Source organism: Mobula birostris, chromosome 28 (assembly GCF_030028105.1).
Source record: "Mobula birostris isolate sMobBir1 chromosome 28, sMobBir1.hap1, whole genome shotgun sequence".
Classification (NCBI taxonomy): Eukaryota; Metazoa; Chordata; class Chondrichthyes; order Myliobatiformes; family Myliobatidae; genus Mobula; species Mobula birostris.
This window is the reverse complement of record NC_092397.1, coordinates 29904481-29918325: the sequence shown is the minus strand read 5'-3', so window position 1 is coordinate 29918325 and position 13845 is coordinate 29904481. Positions and strand designations below refer to the sequence as shown.

The 13845-nt window shown below is 46.5% G+C and overlaps 1 long non-coding RNA gene and 1 other non-coding gene across 2 annotated transcripts in view; both read right to left on the bottom strand.

The window, feature by feature from the left end:
* LOC140189110 (uncharacterized) overlaps positions 1–13845 on the bottom strand; it is a 592538-nt gene that overhangs the window by 190434 nt on the left and 388259 nt on the right. The gene's annotated exons all lie outside the window — the stretch shown is intronic.
* On the bottom strand, positions 991–1062 carry trnad-guc (transfer RNA aspartic acid (anticodon GUC)). The gene has a single exon. It is a non-coding gene; the product is annotated as a tRNA-Asp (tRNA).

The following is a 13845-nucleotide window of genomic DNA, read 5'->3' as shown; positions in this document are numbered from 1 at the left end:
TATCTTTCTGCTGGCCGGGGCCTCATTACCTACCAGTCGTCTTTATAACTTATCCCGACCGGAGAGAGAGTCCATGGAGAAATCCATTAGTGCGTCCCTCGCGGAGGGAATTATACGACCTTTATCCTCGCTGGTAGGCGCCGGTTTCTTCTTTGTAGAGAAGGATGGGCCGGTTCGTGCCTGTATTGATTACTGAGTTCTGAACAATATAAAAGTTAAAAGTAAGTACCCACTACCCCTGATTAACTCGACATTTCAACCATTTCAGGGAGCCACCATCTTCTCGAAGTTGGACCTTCTAGCACCTACCATCAAGTCAGGATGAGGGAGGGAGCCGAGTAGAAGACGGCCTTTAGTAGACATCTGGGCCACATCGAATACTTGGTCACGGCATTTGGCCACACCAATGCCCCGCCGTTTTTCAAGCCCTAATCAGTGATGTGCTGCGGAACTTCATTAAGCGCTTCGTGTTAGTCTCCCTAGATGACATCTTCATATTTTCTAGCAGCCCCCAGAAACATGTTCACCTTGTCCGTCTAGTCCTCCAGAGACTGTGGGAGAGCAAGTTATTTGTGGAGGTCAAGAAATTGAGTTCCACGTCCCTTTGGTCATCTCCTGAGCTACATCATCGAGAGCGGGCAGGTGAGGGCAGCTCCTGATAAGATCCGGGCGTTGGAAGAATGGCCGAGACCCACGACTCGCAATCAACTTCAGCCGTTTTGGTGGTTTGCAAACTGTTATCGCCGTTTTATTAAGGATTACAGTCGAGTGGCGGTGCTCCTTACCGATTTACCTCGCCTACCAGACCTTTTTGTTGGGGTTCCGAGGCTGATTCGGCTTTCACTGACCTGAAGAGGCGGATCAGCTCACAAGAGCCCGAGTTATTTCACCACCCCAATGTCCAAATCGCTTCAACACCGAATACTTTGTCCTCTTTCATTTGTCTTTTTAAGACAGTATTCAGCTTGAAGAATGCAGTAAAACTTGTATCTCCCCGTCGGGGAATTGAACCCCGGTCTCCCGCGTGACAGGCGGGGATAGTAACCACTATACTAACGAGGAATTGGTGGTGGTATCGGAATATATATTATTCCGGTTTTGTAATGCAACGGGCAGGAAACGATGTGCAGCTCTTCGAATTATGAAGGGATTTTACTCACTTACCTCCGGTCTGTGCGAGGATGGCGACCACAACTTGACATAACAGGAACTGCATCAGAGTGACCAGATTCAGAAAGCAGTGCGAGCCACAGTCATAAACCACTGGAGACAGTTCAGGACACGAGTCTCCTGCAGAATGATCGAACGATGGTGATATAATGGTGAACATATCTGTCTTCCAGGCAATTGACGCAGGTTCCATTTCCGATGATCGTAGTTAATCGACTTTTAATATTCTTTCATCGAAACTATCAGATGTAAACGTCTCATAGAACCCGATCCGTGCGGACTTCTACAGTCCGAATGGGCCGAACCTGCCAACCCGGGTACGAATTCCCCAAATTATTTAAATCGAAGAAGAGAGTGTAAAATTATTATTCACACTGGGCTATCCAGTGGATCAAGGGTGGATTTCCTGTCTTTCACATTTTCCCGATGGACCGACCAGTGCAGCTTCCTGCTGTCACTATAAACCAGATTCTCACAACAAACTAGGACACACCAAAACATGTCGGATGATGTGTTCAGTGTTCTCAATCTACTCGCCACTCTGTCTATTTATAACTTGAGCGATCCCTCTCTCCAAATGCACGATTAAATTAAACCCTTTAATGCGATTAACAAATGTAATATAGAATCAGAATCATTCAACCCTGAAACAGGCCTTTCGGCCCGCCACGTCGATGCTAAGAGTCAAGAACCAATCTCACCAGAATAAAAAATCTCACTTATCAGCTATTGCCTTCCGTGCCTTGATGATTCAGGTGCTTGTCCAGTCAATTCTCTAATATTGTTGGTATACGTGCCTCCACTAGCCACTCCGACATCGGTTCCAGTTTCCAGCCGCCATCTGCATGAAGTTCTTCCTCTCATGCTTTCTCGGTTTACACACATCAGGACAGTTTCCTACTATTCTGAACGGCCCCGTTAATCTGATATGATCTTCAAAGATCTCCGTCATCTCCAGTGCTCCATGGAAACGCCCGCAGTCTATCCAGCCTCGGTTTATACCGGAACTCTCCATCTCAGGAAAAATCCTTGCGAACATCCCATGCATTCAACGCTCCAGTTAGTTTACAGAGTGTCCAAAGGTTTCAATTACCAAATCCGTGGTAAACTTGACAAGTCGGAGCTGGTTTCTACCCACTGGACGACCATGGGCCCAGCGCGCTCCCGCTGCGCCACTCTGCTGTTGGCTGAACGTGGTGCTGAGCTGCTCCGTTGTGGACGTTTCCCATTCTTTTCCTTCATTTTTATTTGTCGATTCTTTGCTGACGTCATATCTTTCCCCTTGCGAGCTGCTGTTTGATGATTTATTTCCTCGCGTGTCTCTCTGCCCGTGACTCTGTCTGTCATTCAGTGCTTGTTACCTCCTGTCCCGTCCTGTTATTGTCTCTGTGCTCCGACCCTTCCGGAGGCCTCGTTCACGACATGTCAGCAGTGAATGTGTTTTACGTTATTTAATGAGTCCGGTTTCAGTGGCCCTGCTGTTACACATTCAGTTACTCTTCCACTGTGTCTCTTCCGCGCGCTCTCTCTTTGCCTCTGGGTTGTTCATTGGGATAGACATCAATGGTTCGAACACTGGACACCAGCTGAGCTGCAGCCGAGATTACCGGAGGACACTGTTATTGGGTATTTTGAACTTTACGATGTGTTGACTCACACCTAGGTGGGTTAATTTATTGTATCCAGAAGTGTCGTTAACTCGCATCCCGTATATGTAATTGAATAAATAACAGAATCAAAAGGATCGCAGCAGGTCAGGCTGCTGTGCTTTACTGTCCTGCTGATGTGAAAACTGGGGTCCGAGGATTTCGGCCTACTCCGGATGCTCCGGGAGCAGATCCGTTACCCAGTCTGTTTCGAGATGCTGTTAGCTTGCTTCTCTTGTTTGCATGACGTTTTTTTTTCTTTCTGTTGCTTTCTCTGCGCAGTAGTTATTAGTGTTTTTGTTTTAATTGGGTTATTCCAGTTTGTTTTGTGGCTGCCTGGATGAAGGCAAATCTGAAAATAAATATGTTTTGAATAGTTGAATCATTACTCATTAATAGAATCTGCCTCTATCGCCCTTTGAGAAAGGGAGATTCAGACAACCCCGCTCGCTTGCCGGCAGTCAGGGGACCCGACCTGAGGAAGAATACCTTAAATGACCGAGTGGGTGCGGCAAAGGGACACTAGATTTGTCCAGTCAGGACACCTTAGGCATTGATCGCCGATACTCTCCAGAACAATCTAATTTCTTCACACACTCAGTGAACCCTGAGATTTGGAATTGTGAGGATGTGCGGCTCAACAGGAAAGCAGTTCAGTCCATGTTGGCGGCAGATGATCTCTCGAATGTCCAGAGTGACTCACCCGATAGAATTTCCAATGAACGCCCTGAATTCATAACAAGACCCTTGAAGCGCAATACAATAAAGTGTTTTAATTTCCTTATTCCATAGTTTTATCACGAGACGGCGGCACAATTATCACTTTGATAGAAGGAATGAAGATATTTGAAATTACGTGGACACGGATTACTCTGAGAGGACCGGCCTCTCGCACAGTGAAACCTCAATGAACTTCTGGTGGATCGCCTAATCACTCGGCCATGACAACTGCTACCACACAGCTAGTGAGGCAGAACGACATTTTTCATGGGATCCCATCACCATGTCCCGGGTCGATTGGGCTCAACATCAACGCTGAGGGTCAGAGAATATGAACTGACATCCTCTCCACATCCACTCTATCCAGGCCGCTCAATATTTGATCGGTTTCCATGAGATCCTCCCTCCTTTATCTGAATTCCAATGAGTAGAGGCTCAGAGCCGTCAAATGCTCCTTGTATCTTCACCGTTTCATTCCGGGATCATTCTCGTGAGACTCCCCTGGACCCACTCCAATGCCAGCGCATCCTTTATCAGAAATGGACCCACAATTGTCTACAATGCTCCAACTGAATCTGATCAATGTCTCACAATTCATCTTCATTATATCCTCACTTTTAGATGCTAGTCCTGGCAGAATGAATGCTAAAATTGTATTTGCCTTCCTTACCAACAGATCAACCTACAACTTATCCTTTAAGGAATCCTGCACGAGAACTCCCCAGCACATTTGCATGTCTGATTTCTGAATTTGCTCCCCATTTGGGAAATAGTCCATACTTTTATTTCTGCTATCAATGTGCCAGACCATACATTATCATACTCTGTTTCCCATCTTCCTCTTAGTTGCCCATTCTCCAAGACCTTCTGCAGACTTCCTGCCTCATCAATATTACCAGCCAATCCATCTAATTTTCTATCACATGCAAAGCCATCAATTTCATCATCCAGATCATTGACAGATAAGGTACAAGGCAGAGACCCCTCTAGAACACACCTAGTTAGCAACAAATGGCTGAAAATGCCATATTAATTCCCAGATTTTACCTCCAACCCATCGCCAATATATTTTCAATTCTCGTATCTTTCCTGCAATACCATGAGCTCTAATTTTGTTTAGCAACCTTTTTTCGTCACTTGACAAAAGCCTTTTGAAAATCCAAGTAAAGAACATCCACTGACTCTCCGTTCTCTATCTCGTCTGCTAGTTCTCCAAAGAAATCCAACAGATGTGTGGCCAGATTTCTCTTTAAGAAAACCATGTTGGCCAGACTATTTTATCAAACGCCTGAAAGCACATCCTTACAAATGGACTACAGCATTTTCCCAACGTAAAATCCATGCCAACCGGTCCATAATATCCTGTCTTTTGTAAACTTAAAATTACTTTTGCAATTTTCCTGTCGTCTGAACCATTCCAGAATCCAGTCATTCCTGAATAATCACCATTAACGCTTCCGTGATATCGTCACCCATTTCTTTCATAAACCTGCGGTGTATTTCATCCGGTCCAGGTGACATCCAGAATTTCTAACATACTGCTGGTATCCTCAACATGAAATGGCAGACGCAAAAAGCTTACTAAGTTCCTCCGCTGTTGTTGTACCCTACCACCACCACCTTCGATTGCCGTCGGCCGAGGTTTACTCTTGCATTTCTTTTAACTTCCTAACCATCTGAAAAACGACTGTCTGTATCCTCTTTGTATTATTATTGTTCGATGACCTTTCACCCTGTGTCCAGGTGGGTAGTTATATGACCGGAGGTAATGTTACAGCTATATAGGGTCCTGGTCAGATCCCATTTGCAGTACTGTGCTCAGTTCTGGTCACCTCACTACATGAAGGACATAGACACTATAAAAAGGGAGATTTACAAGGATGTTGCCTTGATTGGGGAGCATGTCTTATGAGTGAACTTGGTCTTTTCTCCTTGGGACAATAGAGGCTGAGAAATGACCTGATAGAGGTGTATAAGATGAGAGGCATTGGATATGTAGATAGTCAGAGGCTTTTTCCCAGGGCTGAAATGGCTAGCACGAGAGGCCACAGTTTTAAGGTGCTTGGAAGAAGGTACAGAGGAGATGTCAGGGGTAAGTTTTTTGTTTTGGCAAGGAGCGGTGAGTGCTGCCGGTGATAGTTGTGGAGGCGGAAGCAATAGGGTTTGTAGGAGACTCCTGAACAGGTATATTGCGCTTTGAAAAAATAGAAAAATAGGGAATTTCTAAGTTAAGTACATGTTCTGTACAGGATAGTGGAGCGAATGGTTGGTGGTGTTTCTATGTAAACAACAACAGCACTTGATCTACTGTGAGATGCTCTTCCCTGAAGACAACTGTCCTGAGCTCCCTGCCATTCATGTCCTTTTCCACAGTACATGCAGGAGAAATATGCCTTAAAGACCTCACTTCTATTTATTTATTTATTTATTTTTTTAAGTGAAAAAAACGGGTCTGTTGATCAAACATTGCCCTGAGCAGGGAAGGGCAGAGTTGATAGAACTGTTTGTCTGTGGGAAGCAGGAGGGAACTGGGTCAGCGAAGGAGAGGTTAAAGGCAGATGGTTGTGTGAAGTGGTCAGTGCAGCCATTGCCAGAGTGAGAGACCGCCGTAGGGCTGCAGTTCTCAGCTTCTACCGAGCAGATGAGGCAGCTGCACACCGAGAGGGGCGGACTCACCCCGCCACAGATCTGCGAATTGAACTGACCGTGGTGCAGGCAGATGGGCACAGCTCACATTTAATCTCACCTCTCCCGTGGGGCTCACCGCTCAGCCGGAGCTAAAGAGTCCCAGTACAAACTGGGTCCCTCACACTTCTCTCCGGGATCCTGCAACAGCCGCTCTTTGTAAACCTGTCCGGCTCCGTGTCCTGCAAAAACAAAGACGAAAAGACTGTGACTAAACAAGGATTCCCTCCTTGTATGGGGATGATGACATTGTAATAATAGCTGACTCAAACAAAACTTCAAGAACTATTCACTGCAGTGGCAGCAGAAATTAATCGCAGAGGCCTCTCAATCAACACCAGGAAGACAGAAAGCACAGTCATCTCAAGACAAACATCCCACAATGTGAGAAATACACAGAAATACAAACATCAAACAAGTCAACACATTCAGATATCTTGGCAGTCTACTAACAAGTAATGGCAGGTGCGACACAGTTATCAAACACAGAATAGCAATGACGAAATAAGCTTTCCAAAAAAATGAAGACCATATTAACAGACAGAAAGATGAGCACGTATACTAAAAACAGAATACTGCAGTACTACATTTATTCTATCCTGACTTATGGAAGTGAATGCTGGACCATTTCCCCAGAAATGGAAAAGATTAGAAGCAGCTGAATTATGGTTCTACAGGAGAATGTTAATAATATCATGGACCACACACACACACACATCAAATGAAGAAGTTCTCAGAAGAGCCCAAGCAGTTTGATCACTCATACCTACAATAAGAGAAAGGCAACTCAGATTCCTAGGATTAAAGGCAAATTGGTTCTCAAGGGATATTGCAACTCTGATAAAGAGGGAGTTGTATGAAATGTATAGGAAACAGGAGGTAAATCAGATGCTTGAGGAGTACAAGTGCAAGAAAATACTTAAGAAATCAGGAGGGCTAAAATAAGACATGAGGTTGCCTTGGCAGTCAAAGTGAAGGATAATCCAAAGAGTTTTTAAAAGTATATTAAGAGCAAAAGGATTGTAAGGGATAAAATTGGTCTTGAAGATCAGAGTAGTCGGCTTTGTGCGGAACCAAAGGAAATGGGGGAGATCTTAAATAGGTTTTTTGCGTCTGTATTTACTAAGGAAGCTGGCATGAAGTCTATGGAATTGAGGGAATCAAGTAGTGAGACTATGGAAACTGTACAGATTGAAAAGGAGGAGGTCCTTGCTGTCTTGAGGAAAATTAAAGTGGATAAATCCCTGGGACCTGACAGAGTGTTCCCTCAGACCTTGCAGGAGACTAGTGTTGAAATTGTGGGGGCCCTGGCAGAAATATTTAAAATGTCGCTGTCTACGGGTGAAGTGCCGGAGGATTGGAGAGTGGCTCATGTTGTTCCGTTGTTTAAGAAAGGATCGAAAAGTAATCCGGGAAATTATAGGCCGGTGAGTTTAACGTCAGTAGTAGGTAAGTTATTGGAGGGAGTACTAAGAGACAGAATCTACAAGCATTTGGATAGACAGGGGCTTATTAGGGAGAGTCAACATGGCTTTGTGCGTGGTAGGTCATGTTTGACCAATCTGTTGGAGTTTTTCGGGGAGGTTACCAGGAAAATGGATGAAAGGAAGGCAGCGGATATTGTGTACATGGACTTCAGTAAGGCCTTTGACAAGGTCCCGCATGGGAGGTTAGTTAGGAAAATTCAGTTGCTAGGTATACGCGGAGAGGTGGTAAATTGGATTAGACATTGGCTCGATGGAAGAAGCCAGAGAGTGGTGGTAGAGAATTGCTTCTCTGAGTGGAGGCCTGTGACTAGTGGTGTGCCACAGGGATCAGTGCTGGCTCCATTGTTATTTGTCATCTATATCAATGATCTGGATGATAATGTGGTAAATTGGATCAGCAAGTTTGCTGATGATACAAAGAGTGGAGGTGTAGTAGACAGTCAGGGAGGTTTTCAGAGCTTGCAGAGGAACTTGGACCAGCTGGGAAAATGGGCTGAAAAATGGCAGATGGAGTTTAATACTGACAAGTGCGAGGTATTGCACGTTGGAAGGCCAAACCAAGGTAGAACATACAGGGTTAATGGTAAGGCACTGAGTGCAGTGGAACAGAGGGATCTGGGAATACAGATACAAAATTCCCTAAAAGTGTCGTCACAGGTAGATAGGGTCGTAAAGAGTTTTTGGTACATTGGCCTTTATTAATCGAAGTATTGAGTATAAGAGCTGGAATGTTATGATGAGGTTGTATAAGGCATTGGTGAGGCCGAATCTGGAGTATTGTGTTCAGTTTTGGTCACCAAATTACATGAAGGATATAAATAAGGTTGAAAGAGTGCAGAGAAGGTTTACAAGGATGTTGCCGGGACTTGAGAAACTCAGTTACAGAGAAATGTTGAGTAGGTTGGGGCTTTATTCCCTGGAGCGTAGAAGAATGAGGGGAGATTTGATAGAGGTATATAAAATTATGATGGGTATAGATAGAGTGAATGCAAGCAGGCTTTTTCCACTGAGGCAAGGGGACAACAAAAAACAAAGGACATGGGTTAAGGGTGAGGGGGGGGGAAGTTTAAAGGGAACATTAGGAGGGGCTTCTTCACACAGAGAGTAGTGGGAGTATGGAATGAGCCGCCAGACGAGGTGGTAAATGCGGGTTCTTTTTTAACATTTAAGAATAAATTGGACAGATACATGGATAGGAGGTGTATGGAGGGATATGGTCCGTGTGCAGGTCAGTGGGACTAGGCAGAAAATGGTTCGGCACAGCCAAGGAGGGCCAAAGGGCCTGTTTCTGTGCTGTAGTTTGTATGGTTCTTTGGACACATGCAGAAAGATGAGCTAGAAAATGTCATGCTGTCTGGAAAGATTGAGGGGAGTAAACCTAGAGGAAGACCTCGGCTTATGGACATCAAAGGCCTAGCCAGCTGTTTACACATCGAGGAAATGGAAGTCATCCAATGAACGAAGGATAGATCAATATGGAAAACGATGGTCACCAACGTCCGCTTCGGATATGGTACCGAGACAGACATGGGGAGAAGCAGCAGCAATGCACGTCCCCGGCAGCTCCTTCCCACCCCGCCTTCACCAGCCTACCTACCCCGGCCCGGGAACAGCCTCTCCCTACCCACACACTCCGCATTCCGAGCACAGTCGCTGTTACACTCCGCCTCTTTCTCCCAGCCGTCATCTCCGGAGTCAGTGCCGATCTCCGAGCCTATCTGCAGAGCCGCTCCCGGAGGGATGCGCTACTGCCGGAAGGAGGACACTGGTAGCGCCCAACTCCCGGGCCCAGGAGCTCTCCATTCCCGGCTGCTGTAAAACCGCTCCCGGGGACGTGTTCTGCTGTCCGCTGTCAATCAGGTCAAGGGGCGGAACGACGCTGCGCATGCTCTCATGTCTGAATGACGTCATAGAGTGAAACATCGCCATTCCTTCCCTTAGTTCACTTTCGGAGCGTCTACACAGCGGGTCCGAGGTTGGGAAAGGGACAGGGTGGATTTAAACCGGGCAATAAACACATTTCCCACTTGGCATCGTTCTTTCTAAAGTGTTTCAGCTGTTCTTCTCAGTGGCTTCTACAGTCACTCAGACACACTGAGCAATCGGCATGAGTGCTGGAAATTGCAGGAGTTTATATCTCATAGCAACAGACCGTGTTTAATGTTTCAAAGTGACGGATTCGGTCACCGAGTGTCACGCCGAACGGTGCACAATTACAGACTCGATGAGGGAACACTTGGGAAAAGATGCTGAACACAACGTTCTCGGTAAACTCTCCAGTCCAGGACTATCTGCCGACTGGGTTGTTTCATATTCTCTATGACCACTTCAACAAATGAATTTATCCAAAAAAGTTCTCTTGTATTTCTAGTTTTCATTTCCAACAGGAAAACGGTCTCCACGTCGGGGAATGGAATTCTAATCTCACGGTTGACAGCAGGCGAGATTAACCGCCACAGTAATGAGGAATAAGCGAGGTTATGGAATCTGTCAAACGGATTACAAACTAGAGAAGATCTGCAGATACTGAAACTCAAGGTGATACACACAAAATGCTGCAGCAACTCAGCAGACTAGGCAGCATCAATGGAAAAGAGTAAATCGTCAACGCTTCTGTCTGAGACCCTTGATCAGGGCGATCATACGGATGTCAGGGTACAGGAGAGCTCAGAGTCACTTTGATGTCTGTTTGTTGAGAGTGGATCTGGCGCCTTTCACCCCTCCCCTCTCACTGTGTGACTGGAGGGGTCTCAGGATTCTTTAGCAATTCAGTCGATGCGTTCAAAGACTGGCCAAAGGAAGGACTCCGATTAACGTCTAACTGCGTGTTCTTTGAATTATTTGAAACATTTATAATCAGGGTTTGTTTTCCCTTTCCCTGATGCGTGAGGCGGGGAACCATTTCGAGCTCCGATTCTCTCAAGAGCTGATTCTCCCTGCAGTCCGAATCCAGAGTGTTTTGTTTCTCCGGTCTGTCGGAATGATGCGATCCCCACTGGTCGGAACAGGTACTGCAACAGAGTGAGGAATGATCCTCCAGAAAGCAGATCGGAAACTGATGATCGGGTTAAAGAGTCTGATAGTAAAGGAGACGGTTCACTACCCGAATCGCCACTCGATCATGAGGCGATTGCGGTACAGTGGTGAGTATGGCTGCTTTCCAACCAGCAGACCCGAGTTCGATTCTCGGCCATTTAAAAATCTACAATTTTAGACTAAAATAACCTCTTTCAGAACACTATGTACATGGAACTCCGGGGACCAAGGGGACAACTCACACTAATTCATGGGCATATTGCTATGATTCTCAGCGTTATATTAATTGTCATTCACTGTCGTAGACCAGAGATTGAATTTTCGTCCTTCAACCGGGATGAAAGGAACTGACTCCGACTGAATGATCGAGGACGCCAAATTAAAAGAAAAACACATTAGTCCTGGCAAGTCCGTTAGTTCCTAGCACTCCGCTCCAGGAAATGCACTTTCTGGTCAAATCGAACAGACAGATTCCTGACAAAAGACACCCCGCATCCCGGATATTCTCTCCTTTCCCCTCTTCCATCGGGCAGAAAGAACAAAAGCCTGAAAGAACGTATCGCAGTCTCATGGATAGTTTCAGTCCCGCTGTTCTGTCTACTGAATCGTTTCTTAGTACGATAAGGTGTACGTTTGACCTCACAATCCACCTCGTTATGGTGCTGCACCTTATTTACCTGCACTGTGCTTTCTCTGTCGCTGTTACACTTTATTCTGCACTCTGTTGTTGCTTTACCTTGTGCGATCTCAATGCACTGTGTAATGATTTCATCTCCAGGGACAGTATGAACAAGGTTTTCTCTGTATCTCGGTACATGTGTCTAAAATATAACAGTTTAAATTCCCATCGCGGCCGCAGTAGGGAGCCCCGGCTTCCCTTCAGCGCAGCGTTTCCCAGCTGCCAATGAAACACAACAGAAACAAATCTGCCGGATCATTGGCCGCCAGCCTGTCGGTTAACAGCCGGACGCGATCGCCGATGCGCCGCAGAGACAAGTTTTGTGGAAAGTAGGAATAAATGGTTCAATTCTGTGTTGTAGAACGTGACCAACAATCGCTGCTGGGCTGGACCCGATTTTTCCACAATCTACATGACTGGTTTGCATCAGAGAGTCACGGACAATATCAAACACAAAATGTTGGATATATACCGTTATCAGGACTCGAAGCTGCGCGAGGAAATCCCAATGAATTCCGGGTGCATCGCCAAACAATTCGGCCACGACTACACACCCCCACTGATTCCCCTTCTGGCAGTTATTGAAACGGAAGAATGCTGCGTCTGTCCATTCACCTCCTCCCTCACAACATTCAGAGTCCCAAACAGGGCCTGACACTTCGATTTCTTATTTCTCTCCATAGGTACAGACTGACCTGCTGATATCCTCTCGTGTTTTGTGTGCGTTACTCTGATTCTTGTGCAACGAATACCCATCTTCGATCGCCGCCCACCTGGTCTTTGACCCCGTTTTTGTCTCCTCCTTGCATTACCATAGACTGCCGTGCTGGACATTCCCCACAGTTGTGTTGTTCATATAACACAGAAACAAAAGTCCGATGATAACAGTCACAGTCACTCAGTTGGTCTCACCAGATCCGCGGCTTTTCTTTTGCCTGATCACGTTCGCCCACCTTGTCTAAAACTGAAAACTACCTTATTTTCTCCTGTCCCAGACCTGTCTCCAACTGAAACATTAAATTTATTTGCCTTTCTACAAATGTGACCGACCCGTGAACTTCGCAGTGGAGCAGCAAGTCGTTGCTTTATTTAACTTGCACGTTGATATGAACAAGAAGCGAAACGCCCCGGCTCCTGGGTTCACAGAACGACCCGGAGAGTCGCAGTGAGATCCGTGAGGCAGTACCAGCCAACGGCCACTAGAGGGCACCGAGGGTCCGGGTCCTGTGTAGCAGCGCAGAACACTTCAGAGTTCTAAGTAAATTCATTATCAAAGCACAGATATGCTATCATTAGATGTATTTTCTCGAGAGGATTCACAGTGCAAAGAAACAAAATATAATAAATGAAAAAAATCAATGAAAGACGCGCAATCAATGCAGAAAACATAACAGACTGTGAAAACACAAAAACGTAAAATAATAATAATATAAAGCTAACCAATGGAACAGCAACATTCCGTGGAAAACATTCCCATGATCTGAGCAGACAAGGTGCGAAGAAGGAAACTTGGCATGGAGTTCACCTCTTCCCAGAAACAGAGTGGTTCCCTGTGGCAATACAGGTGTCATGGTCCGGATCGGGGTCCCTTTAAATTTACCTTGTTTATGTTACAATCTGTTGATTCCCTGTTTTCCCGTGTCCCTCGACTTTGGTGATTAGAAGCAATTAACGCTCGGCTGAACCGGTAGATTATAGTCTCCGGCTTTCAACCGTTCGGCGCAGGTGCGCCTGCAAAGTCACGGCGTGACAATGTCATCTGGCCGGAGCAAGCCTTGTCTCCGCCCGAAGCGAGTGCCGGTAATTCGCCTCTCCTCACTGGAGCAAATCTGTCCAGTTACCTCGCCGAAGCGAGCCTGCAAAGTTTCCTCATCAAGGTGGGCCCGTCAGTTTACCCGCCGGAGAGAATCAAGATCCGCTGTCTACTGTTCCCGGGCCGAGTCGAGAGCTCGGCACTAACCGAAGGTTCCAAGCACCATGTCCTGTCTCCGGCGGCATCCAAGTACCACGTCCACGTCCTGTCTCCGGCGGCATCCAAGTACCACGTCCACATCCTGACCCTGGCGGCATCCAAGTACCATGTCAAGTCCTTTCCCTGGCGGCTTCCAGTTCTGAGTCTAGACCTGGCCCTGGCGGCCTATGATTCCTGTCCTACCCCCTTGTCTGAATCTCTTCTCTGCCCGTCTCGCCTCTAGCCCTCGTCTGCAACCCCTGCCTGCACTTCGGTCTAATTCCATCACCGGAGCAGATAGGTACAGTCTGGTGTTCATTCGTATTGGTCTTGTCTTGTCCTTTCCTCGCCTCCGTGGGGTAAGTCCGGCCGTCTTGCCGTTGCCCCGTGGGGAATCCTGTCTTGTCCTGTCCTGTCCTCGTCTCCGTGGGTAAGTCAGGCCATTTTGCCATTGCCCTGCGGCGGGTCATG